Raw genomic sequence first — 15,390 nt, 5'->3', positions numbered from 1 at the left:
TTGGGGCAAAAGAAAGTAGATGGAAATTTTAAACAAATTTTGGGCAGGGGAAAAATTTGATCCAAAGAGAGAAAGTATTAAAAGATTGGTACAAAAATGGGTAACAATTTTATCGCATTCGAACTCTAAAGTGGAGACAGAACAGATTATTATGGGAACAGAGAATAAGTTGCCTTTATACTGGCAGAATAAAATGATTTCGGCATCTAGTGATGATATTGACAAAGTCATTCATTATCTGGAGAGAGTAGAAAATATTTTAAAAGAGGAGAAGAGTGTAAGAAGATATTATAGGACTCACATTAGGCAAAGTGAAAACTGAGCTGTAGTACATGTAAACAGAACAGGAGTACAAAGATCTAATAATTACAGAGGCACATTCCGAGGGCGAGGGGGTCCTTGTGGAAATAGATATAGCGACAGAGACAGAAACATTGAATATAGACAGCAGCAACCAGCTGACAGGGTGATGTGGCGCAGATCGCCAGTCAAAAGGAATTTCAGGGTCAATGACCATGTAGAAGAGGAGGAAAACAAATGGCAGTCTGTAATGGCGCTCGCATTTGCAGACTAAAGCAGCATAATTTAAACCTGCTAGGAAAACCTTCTGTAAGAAAAACACCAGCTGAAGAATTTGGGGGCAATGTGGTAGAGATAATTATTGCAGAGGAAAGAGACACTGTAAGAAATTGATTTTTCAGGGGAAATGTAGTCGAATTTTGTGAGAGAAAAGATCAACACAGCGATTCAAGAAACCAGGTTAATAAGGAACAGATAGTAGAAAGTAACGATTCAGAACAGGTTGTGAGGGTGAATGAGCACTGCAAAGCAGATGAGGGGCTTACCGTAAACTGTGAAATTAGCACAAAAATAGGGGAAACGGTATTGGAGGTACCGGAGGTAGAGAATAATACGGCAGACGAAGTTTTGTATAGATTAAATGGAATAGTTTCAGATAGTGAGGAAAAAGAAACAGAAGAGAAGGAAGCAAAGGGTAATTTTGAAAATTCTGACAACACCATGGCAAGAGTTGCAGAATCTGGTGATACTATTAAAGAAGGGGAGTATTTAAAGAAGTGTTTCAATTTATCAATAGTGGACAGACTAATGAAAGCTGCCAGAGATAAAGAAGAAGACGAAACCCCAGTGAGCATGTGCGTTATTTCCACAGGCGTTTTAGACTTCAATAGACATGATGTGATGCAGGATTTGTTAGAAGAACCTGATTCTGAATTCAGAAACTACAGGACAACCTATAATCGAAGTGACGATTTTTTATGAAAAGGTTCCTTATTTATTGGATAGCAGTTCTGATGTATGTGCAGTGTCACAGTGTTTTGTAAATGAACTCCCTGCTAGTAAGGAGGTGTTTATAATGCCAGTGGGCGTCATAAATATTATGGTAGCCACAGGGAAAAATAAAAAAGTAGTTAAACATGAAATTATGCTACAGTCAGGTTTGGTGAGGTACAATTGGATCAAATTTCTTTTTATAATTAATGGATTAAGAGTTGAAATGCTGGCGGGTGCAGATTTCTTACAAATGTACCAAGGAAAAGTAGATTTTCGAAATAATGAAGCAGTCATTGTAGTAAATGGAAGAACAATAGTTACAGCTTTCTCTGGAAAAAGACAATACGTATCCAATGAGCAAAATTACATTCCTATATGGTATTGCTGAATGAAAGAGTATATTGAGGGGTATAATGAATATGGCGAAAGGAAGGAAGTAAATCCTTCTGAGGCAGAAAATATCAGGATGAAAATTGATGAAAAAATACATGAATTATCAAATTTGACTGAAATACAAAAGGACGATGGGGACAGTAGTAACTAACATTCATCGGGGGATGCGTGTTCTTTGGGTCGTCAGATGTTTGACGAACACCAGGCATCCCGAGTTGTTGGCAATATTATTTCCTTTTCGTTTCGTATTGTCAACCTAACTCTTCATCATTCAGAACTTATTGCAATCTTCTTTCCTTCTTCCCTATTGTAGTGAAGAATGGAGGTAAAATGTAGATAAAGAGAATAGGGGCATCAGAAAATAAGAGAGGGAGTAAAAGACTATTTTGGCAGTAGATGATTAAAAAAAACTAACAGGTGTTGATGTGGAATGAAAGAAGCGAAAGAAATGAATAATTAAAGGAATAAAGTAATGTGACTATGTAATAAGTAAATTTTAAATAAATTTTGAAACATACAGAAATCTTGTAAGATGTTTGGAGTAAACGGGAATAAGGGAATTAGAAATGAGTAAATATTTTATATATGTGATGTGTGTTTGAGAGCCACAGAAATTGGTATAAGTGATTTTCAGTATTTTCGACAATTTTGCATTCTCTTTGTATAATAATTTATTTTCTGTAAAATCATGCAGTTTAAATAGTAACTGTAAAGGAAATATTTTTTCTGAAAGGAAAAATTAATAGAGAAAATGTTTGTAATTTTTTTGGAATAAGTATTGCTTTCAGCAGAAACTTGCTTAAGTAATCTATCATTAAGGAAGGCATAAAATGATTGTTAAAAAAAATAAGGCAGTAGTGCCAATTTGGGTACTGTTGGTGTTTGTGAATATGGTTAATTCATTTTCTACTGAAAATAATTAGAACTATATGAGACTATGGTATACAAGATGTTGGATTGCAATGAATATGGAGCTGTCTTGGGAAAAAGTTTTGTGAAAAAAAATAAGCAATAATTTTTGAGTATACTAAAATTTGGAAGGTTCCTTGTAAAATTAAGGACTATCATAAATATATATGTGTAAAGTTAGGATGCAGACCTTAAGAATGGAGTCTTAGACTTACTTTATTTTGCAGGTACGAAAATTTGAAAAACTCGATATGAGAATGTAAAAAAAAAAAAGATTTAGGACTGAGGCTGGAAGCTGTATCTCAGTGGTGTGCGTATAAAGCAACTAAAGTGTAAGTGCGCAAAAGAAAATTGTTATACCAAATATGTGACGCTACAGGAAGTCAGTGTTTCGTTTTCTTTTTTATTATATAAAAAGGACGTACCCTCTATGTTCTCATCTGTTGAAAGGTCATTCCCCAAAGCAATTATAATAATATATTAGGTTAAATAAACGCTAACGTAGCAACTTGTAAAATGTTTGATTATGTTCAAAATAATATAGAAATGTGTAAGATAATTCTTCGTAGGAAAATTTAATTTCAAGGAAAATTCGAATATTTGCTGACGTAATGGGTTTGGTAATATTTTCTTTTTTGATAAATGTTAAAAAGAGGAATTTTGTACGAAAGATAATAATTCTGAAGAAAAAAGGAAATTTTGTAAATTAATTTTGCTAATTGCTATCAAGTCCAAGCCTCTGAAATTTGATGTCACATTGTGAAAAAACTGTAATGTAAGTTTTGATATTTTGTTCACCTGAAAATTTATTTTTTGTAAGTAAGAACAGCTTTCATTTGAAGCCCCATAGTGAAATGTCTCGGTGTAGTTAAAGAGTTCAGTAATAACATTGCCATTGTAAGAACTTCAAATGCACTCAGAAGTAATTTTAGTTTCTTAGGGGGGGGGGGGGGTGTAATGTAGCAAGTTATTACAAAATAACATTCGATGCAGCAAGGCATGCAGCCATGTAGCAAGGTGGCTTTAGGATGGCTACGTTCTTTCTTTGCTCTGACTCACAGCACAGCTGACGCTACTGGCTGTGTGAACGGTCTCAAGTAAAGTTCAGTCGATATGCAAATTCATACCCCCTACAAATCTAAATAAACCATAGTAATTATCATCTGATTTTGTTCAAACATGGTACGCAATCTTTTGTAATTAAGGAAGGGATCCTGTCAAAATTTCAGAATTTTATCTATTATTGTTACGAAGATTGAGAAAATTACTTAACTGTCCTAAAACCGACACTTAGGTTTCAAAACTCAGGAACAATAACCAAATGTCTTTTATTATCATCTGAAGTCATAACAAAGCTCACAGTATGTAAAATGACTTAATTGGAATTTTCTTTGCAAAACTTTAATTATTCTACATTATGTAGTATAAAAAACATTCAAAATTATTATAAACATTCAAAATTATTATTTGATTACTATTATTTTTTGGTGTGAATACATGGGAATGAATGAAGAGCAGCCAGAATAAAAGTCTGAAGCGGAATAAGAATCTATATTATTTTAAAGAATATTTTGGATTGTGTTCTATTTTATTAAATAATATATTAAAAATTGAAATTGTAATGATGTTAATGACTGTTTAGTGGTTGGCTATGGCAAGTTTTGCCACGAGAATGATCTGGAATGATCATTCTGATTGGTCATTCAGATCAATAGCTAATCAGAATTAAGCGGTTCCCACGTGCAGATAGTTAGATACGCAGTGAGGAGAGGAGCATGGAGAGAGGCTCTCTCTGACCTGCTTCTGGGTAACACCATGCTAGATGTCTCCGTGAAAGTAGTATGTAATATGAAGAGCTAGTGAGATCATTTCAGATTAGAATGTGTTGTGACTACAGCGGTTTAAATTAAGAAAATTTTGAGAAGAATGTGATGTTTCGGATTTAATTAATTGAAGTTTTATAAGCGTGTGAACTTTTGGTCGTGGAGGCAATGCCGCGTGGCATATTCCATGCTTTTGATGGATTACTTCTGTGAGCACTTCTGACATAGAAGACCATTGAAACGACCAAAAGTTAAACTCTCTAATAGGGGTGGGTCAGTGACTGTTAGATCATAAAATTAATTGGTTCGGACTTGCAGAAATTCTGGCAACTTTTATGTGTGAAATATGTTGGATAAACAGTGAACTTGGAACGGTAGAGCATTTGCATCATTAAATAAGGACTTGACAGCCATTTCATATGATTCCTTGTGAATAAAAAGACGTTAACAGAATTTTCAAATGCTACTGCAATTAAACTGCATTCCCCTACCGCCCAAAATTTGTGAAAATGAACTTACCGGAACTGAGTTTCAACTTGATTTACGCGGCCTCTATGTGGTAGGTATTAGGTAGTGGTTTCATCAACGTTGCTTTACACTGCCTAGCATGTATGCACTACTACAGAGTGAAGGGTCGTCGGAAGGAAGTAATATAGTGGTAGCTGAACTGTTCGATGAAAGTGACAGAGAGATAGAGAGACTAAGGAGACGAAAGAACGACAGACTGACCCCGACCCACTGCAACATCTTCAGTAGTTTTGCCCATTTCGGTTAGAATCTGTGGTAGCTTCCTCTCAATCATATCCCATATACCCATTTTAATTTTCCAATCTCAGTTTATATGTCCATGTTCAAATTCCCCCTCTCAGTTCAGAACTCACATTATAAATACTAGTTTGTATGTCTTCCATCATCATCGACAACATCTGTGCAGTTGGGCCCTCCATAACTAAATTTTCCCAATTTGATTTGGCACTATTCGATTAGGAACAACAAGTGCACATGGAGTGTTTAATCGGGACAAAATCTGTTTCTGTCATTGAGCCTGCTAAGTCATATATTTACATTTTCTCTGCCAGTATTTAGCTTTTCTGCCTTGATTACTGTCTTTGATTTGTTGCTGACCCGAAAGTGAAGAATTCTGCCGACGATGGACTATAGTCGATGTCGATGGAGATCTATGTGTCGTAGCCGTAGCCGTTTCTGAAACCTGTGCCTTCATTCGAGTCTCCACTGCTGCAGCCGACGTCTTGTACTCAGCAAACGTTTGCGTTGCTGTCTTCTTCTCATTTGAACATTGCTCTACAGTACATCTCCCGCGCCAAATTTCTATCGTCTTCGTATCCCGGACGAGAAAACCCCATTTGCGATGTAACTGCTCTGCGTTTGATGTGACAGAGGGGCAAATGTACCGCTCTGAATAAAGCTTGGTCTGCAAAAGTCCTAGGGACGAGTCGTATACCGTTTGCTTTACACCCTGTTGCTGCGTTGGCTAAAAGTGATCCTATGTTCGAATAATTTATGGTAGAAAAGTTATGTCAGTTATAAAATAATGAACATAAACAGACATGGAAAGCAATTGTAATAAACATAGGAAACCATACATATTTAACTTTAAGAGCAGATGATATATTCAGTAAGCACCAAACTCCTACTGAATGGTGGTCCTAAAGCAGTTTTATAATTAAAAAGCTATTGAAATATATCAACAGCCTTTGAGTTAACTAGTGTGATATGAAGGAGGACACAATCCCCCAAAGATCAAGGTGCGATGTGCACTCAGTACATAAATTCCTTCACTCGAATTCTTAAATGCCCATAAACAAAATCCGATCCGAGATCCGAAATGTCTCTGCATAAATAAAACCATACCACTCTGCCAGATTCACAAATGGCAGAAAGCTACTAGAGTCTCTTTCTCGCTCGATGTCACGACTCGATCTTTCTTTGTCTATTTCCTCTTGCTCTCAAGAGCTCCGCTTCCACCACTAAAATCCACCAACGTTACGACGCTTCAGCCAATGACAGCTCGAACAGCTCCCCACAATGATACTGACTTTGTACAACACTTTGACATTGACGCAGATGGGTCACCATTGCTACACTAATGAATCTATAACTGAAATATATATCCTTAATCGACAGGTTATATCGTGACATGTCTGCTGACACCAGTCCTTATCATTTTAATTACACTGATGGTAATAAATCGCAACACCAAGAAGGAGTTGTGCGACGTAATCGGAATTTGGTAGGCGTGTTTCTTCATTTGAAAGATAATGTCTATTCAAATTTCGCGCCAGTCGAGTAAGAGTGGCGCTAGCAGCACCACTATGAGGATGAAAATCAGGTATGCTTAAGATAAACTCTGTAACTGTCGTGAGCATTAGTGACCCATAATACAGGATGTGGTGGGTTGATGTTAGTCAAGAATGCCCTTAAGGCGACAAAGATCCCATTATCAACATCTCGCTGCGTTTGAACGAGGCCGTATAATAGGGCTGAGAAGCTGGATGTTCCTTCAGCAATACTGGAGAAAAACTTGGCAGGAATATAGCCATTGTACATGATTGCTGCAGTAGTGGTCACGAGAACATACGGTCGCAATTTTAAGATGGGGTCTGGATGGCCACGTGGCACTTTGGAGAGGGAAGACCACTGTGTTTGATGTATGGCTCTGGTGCATCACACTGCATCTGCAGGATCAATCTGAGTACCAGTTGGCACCACAATGACACAACGAATTATGCATATTGGTTATTCTAAGAACAGCTCCGAGCCAGATGGTCTGTAGTGTGCATTCCACTGAACCCAAACCATCGCCATTTGCGACTTCAGTAGTGTCAAGCGAGAGCTCAGTGATGGGCAGGGTGGATGTCTTTTGTGTTTTCTGATGAAAGCTGATTCTGCCTCAGTGCCAGTGATGCCCATGTGTTAGAAAGAGGGCAGTTTAGGACTTGCAACCAACTTGTCTGTGTGCTAGACACACTAGACCTTCACTTTGTCCAGTTATGTCCTGGGGTGTTGTCCTGTACGTCGGCAGGAACACTCTCGTGGTTACCCCATGCATCCTGAATGCATATTCAGACGTCAGTCTAGCGATTCGACCTGTTGTGCTGCCATTTTCTAGTCGTGTTTTCCATCAGGGTATCGCTCGCCCACATACCGCTGTTGTAAACATGCTCTACGAGTGTCGTCATATTGCTTTGACCTGCACAATCACGAGATCTGTTTCCAGTCGAGCGCATGTGCGACACCATCAGACGACAACTCCAGCGTCATCTGTAACCAGCACTAACTGCCCTGTTTTGGACGACCAAGTGCAACAGTCATGGAACTCCATCCCACCATCTAACATCCGGCACCTGTACAACACAATACATTCACGTTTTCATGCTTGCATTCAAAATTCCGGCGCTTACTCCAGTTATTAGTGTACAACCATTTCACATTCCCAGTGGCTTATCCCACACTTACTTTAACCTGTTATACTGGCATGTAATTACTGGCGCCGTAAGGAGGTGCGAATAATGTGAATTATTTCGATGTGTATGGCTCATAGATACTCTCATCAGCAGCAATTGACGAATTTGAGTTCGCACTTCCACAGTCTCTCACTACGATTACCACTGTAACAGTTTCAATTGATTGATATATTAACAGTTCTTTGAACACAGTTATATTTGTCTTCTTTCTTGAAGAAGAAGATGCAGCGTCCGGGTCCATGATAAACAAAACAGTATACTACAGTCATAAATAATGTCGCCATATGTTCCGAACTTTGCAGGCCACAGTGGATCCAGATATCATTTTCGGGATCAAGCAGTTTAGAACTGAAAGAAACTGCCTCCCTTTCCACAAGATATATTGTGTAAAAACTTTTGTAGTAGTACATACGTTGTCTGACACACGCACCAAGAATCATAACAGGAATAGACTGATACCGGAAGAGTGAAAACTTTGATAGCAGAATATGGAAACATTAGAATACAGATTTCTTTTCTTACACCTCTTTTTGGCTTGAGCATTTTTATATTGCATCCTTTCCCTGCACAATGTTGTGATACTTATTAAATGACGTATACTTGATGGCTAATCCAAAATAAGATGTACCATACCTGAAGCCTACTTTACACTGGTGTTGTCAATGATTACTGGACGACTGGATACAGTAGTGGTGATGTTACAAACATTAACGCAGATAATCATATTTCGCATGGAAGTACCATTTAAACTACTTTTTTTGCCTGGTTAGAAATCAAGTACCTTTATTTTTGGCCATGTTTACATCTTATTTATTCCCTGCACATGTCATATTCATTTGTTTTACAATTAATTCAAATGAAATTTACAAAACTTTAAATGTTCAGTTTCTGAGAGATCATGACTCGGCAAAGGGCAGGTTTGAATTAGAGTCTTTTGCTCCATTTTCGAGATGTAACCACCACCGATAGTTTGCATGGCCACATTTCCAGTTTTTAAGTAGTGTTCTTTCTATGCATACCTCATGGGACCATCGGTATGACTATAGAGAACAGTTCCGCCTCGAATCTATAATGTTGTAGACGATGAGGAATTGCATGTTGTTATAGTGTTCAGAGTATAGCTCCATAGAATAAGTATATGTTGATTTGTGTTTCGTTAAAAGTTCGATGCCACAATGGAGAAGCCATAAAGTTCCAACAATGGTTATACAAACCATGTTGTCCATCATGTATTTCAGTGTGCAAAAGGCCATCCTGTATCATTGGCTTAACGTCAAGAGCTCACCATATTCCAGGTAAGTCCATAAATTACTTGCTGTAATTCCTCCTTCATAGTAAAATTCGGCGTCCAACGCCACTACAAAGGGCAGTTAGAACGCTTTTCTCCTTGTAAGCACACGCAAGTTTGATCACTACTTCACACAAGTGTGTATTCCTCATTTGACACACGCTAAATATATGATATCTGGGCAGTTTTTCTTGAAGTTCCTTTTCATTTCGCATATGGTAAACACCCTTTTCACGTAATTTTCTTACATGTGTTTGTATTAGTGAATAAAATTTTATATGACTTAAGCAAAGAAAATAAAACATGACATAAATTTACTTCTTATAATTACACATAAATGTCACTTTAATATTAGCTGACTTGTGAGGTCTAATACATTTTACTTATATACTAGTTTATACATGAATTTATCACATCATTTTCGATGTTTGTATAACAATATTGAAAAGCATGTGAATAAATTTAAGTCGTTTTCGCCTTCAAAAATTCATAAGGCAACATTTTCGTGACAAGTTACTTCATATTAAATCTCATCATTAATATATCATTTATGTTTACAACTCCCATGAGGAGCTAGTGCTCTCTTTAACATTTAACCTCATGATTTAATCTTTGTTTACATGAATAATTTGCAAAACGTGTTACATGTTGGGCTGAAAAAACAATATACATATATGCAATCTGATGATATGCATGAACTACTACCATCATTTGATGTAACTCAAGCCTTTGTAATTCTAGATTGCTAACGAAAGGAACAGAGAGCCAACTTATGCATTTTCAGCACAGGAAATCATAACTACACTTAGCCATGCCTCTCTCAAATCTACCAGGTAGTGGTCTACGAATCTACAGAGAGATATGGCAAGGAAGGGAAAGAAGCATTTATCATCTCCCACCGAAATACATCGGTTACACAACACACAATAATTTAGTAAATTGTATGTGAACGCTTCTTTGTGTTTTACGACAAACTACTCATTGTTTGAAGCCCTATAGATAAAATTCTAACAACATTGTGTAATACAAGTTTATTAATTTGCTTAAAAGTACCTGTAATGATTGTACTTTAGTGTACTTAATTTATACTTTTCACTGCACAATACAGTTCCTGTGTACGATAATATGTTTATACGCAAATACTTTGCTATGAAAGTTGTGTCAAAAGAAGTGTTTGTGGAAGGACATTCAGGTAAGTCATGATCATGTGTAATTGTGTCTTGAACACTTGTATTCAGCGTTCATATCTGTTACTTACATTCTTCAATGTACGGCCCAACCCCCATTTCTTTCATGTCCTCTTGCAGAACTGGCCCTAGACTTCATTTCACAATGTTTTATGTAGCATAACTTCGTTACAACCACAAAACATTCACAGTATCACATTCATGCACATATTTATGTGTAAATAATTACCTATATTGTGATGTAGCCTGTTTCTTTTCATGCCAGCTATCTAAATTCTCTTTCTTCTCATTACTGGGATGTGTCCTTGCATCATTCCCTGTAAAAAAACCTAACATTGACTTATAAATCAAGTACATAGTTGCTCCAAGGCCAATCAATGTATGATTCACAATTTTTACGTATATATTTCCATCCAGCACACAATTTTTAAATTTTCTCACTGATTCTCAGAATTCAGTCCTTTTTTGTGGGAGCACAAATATTAACAGTATGTAACGTACAGAAAGTTCTGGTTGAGAGTTACAAATTATTCAGGAATAAAGAGTATAACTCAGGAAAAGGCAGAAGTGCTGTGTCATCGATAGGCACACAGACAAAATGTATAAGATTCGCTAGCTTTTGGAATAAACTTCCATTTTCAATCTTGTAGGAATAACATGTACACAAACATACACACACACACACTCAGTCGATCTCCAGCTTTTTCCTTGCCCACAGTGAGTGTACTGGGGTGAGGTGAGGGTGTGAGGTGGGGTGGGCGTGGGATAGAGAGAGGCAGGAGGAGAGAAGTGGTTGGAGGGAAGCTTCTAGCAGCTAATAGCCTAACCATTAAAATCTCTATTTCTTGATTCCACCCCTCCTTCTACTATGACCTTCATCTTTTCAGATTCCCCCAGTCTCTTTCCTGAGAAACCTGGTTCCACAAAAATACATTTCCATGGCACCCGAACCACCTCCACTCTCTCTGCAAAATACTGTTACTATGCAATCCCCACTGGCTACACTTCACCACCCACACTGAAATCCTGACACTCCAACACCTAGAAGAACCTTCCAAACAGCACCACTATAAGCTATCCAGCCTGCTGACATCCTATTCTCGCCTTGGGGCACCACTATCCAACCCCCAATCCTATCCACAGTGGAACTAACCCCCATAACACCCAGGCCCTGCCTAGCTGATCTTTTCAACCTACCACGTCCTCCAAAGTCCCCTACCAACACTCAGAAGAAGGTCCCACAATGAGCCCTCTACCCACATAAAACCATGTTGGACTTGTGAAAGACCTGTTCTCTTCTCAAGCTCCCTACAGTTGAAACACTTCTTGGCATCAACCCCTCTAATCAAAGACAATCCAATCCCAACATCGAACCCTGCCTGTCCCAATTCATACCACCATCCAACCATGACCCTACCACACTCCCACCTAACCATCCCTTAGACACCTTCCATGAATTTCGAACTTCCAACCTGGCCTCACCATCCTTCCCCAGGTCCCTCCCTAAGAACAACAACCTTTCAACAATAGGAAGGACTGTCCTATGCAACCTAGAGAAAAGGATCCTGAAGTGATTATCCTCCCAGCAGACAAATGTTCCACCATTGTTGTGATGAACTGGAGTGACTATCTGGCAGAGGGCCCCCACCAGTTGTCTGACACCTCGACCTAGAAGCTCTGCCAAAGTGACCCCATCCCATTAGTCCAACACAACCTGCAACCCCTGCTGAAATCCTTAGGCGCTTCTCAGAAACTTTCCACTGAATGCATCTCTCTATGCACCCCAACGAGAGCCTGCACACCCACCTTCTACATGCCCCCAAAATCTACAAACCTAACTATCCTGGGCACCCCATTGTGGGTGACTACTGTGCCTCACTGAAAGAATCTCGTCACTTGTTGATCAACATCTTCAAACAATTGTCCAAAACCAAGCATCCCACATGAAAGATACCATCCACTTCCTACATCAGTTCTCCACCATCCCCACATCCTTACCTCCCAGTCTCTACTTGTAGTTGATGATGCAACCTAACTAATTTACCCTTGAAGGGAAGGTGAACAAAAATATTCGTGGCATAGCCATGGGCACCCATATGGCACCTGCCTGTGCCAACCTCTTCATGGTCCACCTAGAGCAAACACTCCTAGCTTCCCAAAAACCCAAACCCCTAGTGCAGTTCAGGCTTATCCAGGACACCTTATCCTGATTCTTTCACAACCTCAACACCTTTTCTCTCACTCACTTCACCTGGTCCTTGCCCACCCATCATGCCACCTTCCCAGTTGTTAGTCTCATTCTTTCAGATGTGTCCATCCACACCCCAGTCCACATCAAACCCACCAATCACCAGGTACCTGCACTTTGACTACTGCCTCACTTTCCACACCAAAAAGTCCCTCCTTTACTGCCTTTCACTCATGGTAGAGGCATCTGCAAAGATAAGAACTCCTTCTCTCAGTAATCTGAAGGCCTCACAAAGGCCTTCACATATATGCAATACCCTCCAGATCTAATTTTCAAACGTGTCTCCCTTGGAATATCCTGACACACACCTGACTCTCACATTCATTCCAAGTAGTGACCCCCAAAAGGCGCTCCCTTTATCACCCAATACCACCAATGACTAGAAAGACTGAACCACATCATTTTTCAGGTTTTAATTATCTATCATCATGCCCTAAAATGATGTAAATCCTACTCCTCCCAGAGTGGTGTTCCACCATCTACCCAACCTCCACTACATCCTAGTCCGTGCCTATATCACTCTGTACCCCAATCCCCTGTCACAGGTCCATCCTCCCATGGAAGACCTAGATGCATGACCTGACCAATACACCCACCCAGCACCTCTTACCCCAGTCCTGTCACACGCTTATTCTACCCCATCAGGGGCCAGGCCACCTGTGAAAGTAGCCATATCATGTACCACCTCTGCTGCAACCATGTACAGAACTTTACATTTGTATGACAATGAATCAGCTGTCAACTACAATGAATGACCACCGCCAAACTGTTGCCAAAACCAATGTGCACCACCCAATGCCACAACATGTAGTGGAGCACAGCTTCCAAGATTTCCGTAGCTGCTTCACAACCTGCGCCATTTGGATCCTCCCAACCACCACTAGCTTTTCTGAGCTACACAGATGGGAGCACATCATTTGCTCCCATAACCTTCCTGCCCTGAATGTAGCTCATTACCTCTCCTGCCCCACCCAACAGTGTGTGTGTGTGTGTGTGTGTGTGTGTGTGTGTGTGTGTGTGTGTGTGCGTGTGTGTGTGTGCATGTGTGTGTATGCACACCATCCCCTATTGCAGTACCTCGATCCAATTTGTGTCCCCACATCAGCTAGTTGTGTGCTGTTGTCTCATGCCCTAGTCTATGAAATTACATGTCCATCCGCCTGTCGCCTGCACCCCTAACTAGACCACAGACAGCTCCCCACTCACCCATGAGCGGCTAGACGCTTATCCAAACACCCTCCCTCCCTCTGCCTCTCTCCACCCCTCACGCCACCCTACCCCACTCCCCCACCTCACTCCAGCATACTCACTGTGGCCAGGAGAGAGCTAGAAGTTGACCGATCACAATGTAGGAAGACAGGCATGTACATGTGATTGAGGGTGTGTGTATGTGTGTGTGTGTGTGTGTGTGTGTGTGTGTGTGTGTGTGTGTGTGTGTGTGTGAGTGTGTGTGTGTGCTAGTGTGCATGTTTTTCCTACAAGATTGAAAAAGGGAGTGTATTCCGAAAGCTAGCGAATATATGTACCTTTTGTTTGTGTGCCTATTGATGACAAACGCTTCTGCCTTTTGATGAGTTGTCTCCTTTATTGGACTGATGGCCTTTGTAGTCTGGTCCCTTCAACCTCCACAAATCAACCAACCTCTCCTTTATTGCTGAATAATCAGCATGTCTATCACTTTGACTTACCTTTTTACTTGTATTCCATATTCATACAATGAGTACACCTGAAACTAATAGGTATCTTCCTAGACGAGGCTCAATGTCAAGAGTGTAGCAAGATGGCGTCGAGTGAACATTTTTCGTATTGCGGTGTCTCAGTTTCTTTAAAAATTGATAGTGACGTTTGTAAAATCAGTACAAAATATCAAGAACTTCTGAGGAAATATTAAGAGCCAGAAACTAAATATAAAGCAGTGGATCGGAATTATCGACTAACTCAAGACAACGCTGTTGTTAATAGTTATTCGGCGCAGAAAATGTGGCGTGTGCCGAAAAAAACAAACAAGCAAGAACTACATGTAAGTACAGGCTCAGTGATACCATTATCAAACAAATTCTCAGCACTAGTAGCGGATTCCGGTAACACAACAGACATAAACGAACCAGAAAGTAATCGCAAAACTGCCCCTAAAGAACCAAAAAAGAACTTGCCAAGATTAAGATGCACCAAAGGGCTCCTTCTGTATGCCGACAGTCATGGAGCAGATCTATTTAAACGTTTTCGCGAAAGTAAGCCTTCAAAGCATTCAGTTTTTCCGAAAATCAAGCCTGGTCCAATGTTAAATGCAGTGGTGCAGAAAATTACACCAGAAACAAGTCAATTGAACAAAGACGCTCACGTTGTGATTATTGGCGGTGGCAGCGACGTATACAAAAACGAAAGCAAGACAGCCCTGCGATGCTTCCATAACATATTACCAAAACTATTTCAAACGAACATTGTCATCACAAACGTGCGAGTGCGACATGATTTACCACTGTGGTCGTGTGTAAACAAGGAGATTCGACACTACAATTCTAAGCTAAAGAAACTGTGTGATAAATTTAGCCACGTACATTTGGTAGACTTAAATAAGATGAATCGTGGTGAACATACAAAATACGGATTCCACTTAAATAGGAAACGGAAGGCCAAGCTAGTTTCCCACATAAGCAAACTGTGCGAGAAAGACAGTGTGGAGAAAGCTCCAATTGCTCTGGGCTACAACCACGAGGTTTTTTTTTAGAATAAAGGACGATAATAATAGTTTTCAGGGATGTAT

The sequence above is a fragment of the Schistocerca serialis genome, chromosome 2 (assembly GCF_023864345.2).
Source record: "Schistocerca serialis cubense isolate TAMUIC-IGC-003099 chromosome 2, iqSchSeri2.2, whole genome shotgun sequence".
NCBI lineage: Eukaryota > Metazoa > Arthropoda > Insecta > Orthoptera > Acrididae > Schistocerca > Schistocerca serialis.
Note: the sequence above shows the minus strand (reverse complement) of the source record.